Here is a 987-nt window from a genome sequence, read left to right on the forward strand (position 1 = left end):
GCATTGATTATTGATTTTTTTTTATTAAAAGTGAAATTTATCAATTACATAAGGCCCTTTGAGGACAATGACACACCTGCAGTCAGGAGAGGCAGGTGAAGATGTGCCTCACCCGTCATCACGGATATCTAAGAATACATTGGATAGATATAGTGATTCAGTATGATCTCATATTACGAATACAATTGTCTTGCCTCATTACATGGTGACAGTGAGGATTCTCATTTGGTGCGCCCCTAACACTCCAATTTGTGACAATATTTTCAGGGTTCGTACATTTATTTCATGACCAAATTCAAGCACTTATTACACTTTCACTCGTTTTTCCAGTACCCGTGATGATGAAGCTTCACGAGGGGAAAAAGAAAGGCAATGGCAAAGCGGAGAAACCCAAAGCAGGTGTGTCTGCGTCATTTTTAAGCAGAATTGATTTATTGAACGAGCATTTTCAAGGATTCCGAGCACCCGTATGAACGCTGTATGTTTTTTTTAAATTCCAAAGAGTGATTGACTATTGGTGCGTTTATTCAAAAGGGGCAGAGCAAATAGGCTCTGTTTAGAAATTAAGTGAAGTCATGTTCATTTGTATCTCTCTTAATCACAAGAAGTCTCAAAGGGCCGATGCCAGACATACATGGATTCTACTGTGTAAAAGAAATACAAATTTCTCCACCTATGATTTTTTTTAATAAAAATTAACAATAGCATTATAGTTCAGGTTCTTTTGCACCACTAGGAGGCACTAAATATTGCACACTGTCCCTTTAAAGCCCCAGAGTGTCAAATTTGACCACTAAATGTCATTGTACATGGTAATCTTTCTCTACTTTAAGTAGTGCAGTAGTAAGCACATTCGCCTTACACGCAAAAGGTCCCCAGTTCGAAAATAGTGTGTGTGTGTGTGGGGTTTGACATCTGTTGGAGAGGGATGGGCACCACCAGGCTGTACTTGCCCAAGACACACCACAGGTAATGGAGCCCTTACCA

Source organism: Urocampus carinirostris, chromosome 19 (genome assembly GCF_059441175.1).
Source record: "Urocampus carinirostris isolate Australia breed hairy pipefish chromosome 19, RoL_Ucar_1.0, whole genome shotgun sequence".
NCBI lineage: Eukaryota > Metazoa > Chordata > Actinopteri > Syngnathiformes > Syngnathidae > Urocampus > Urocampus carinirostris.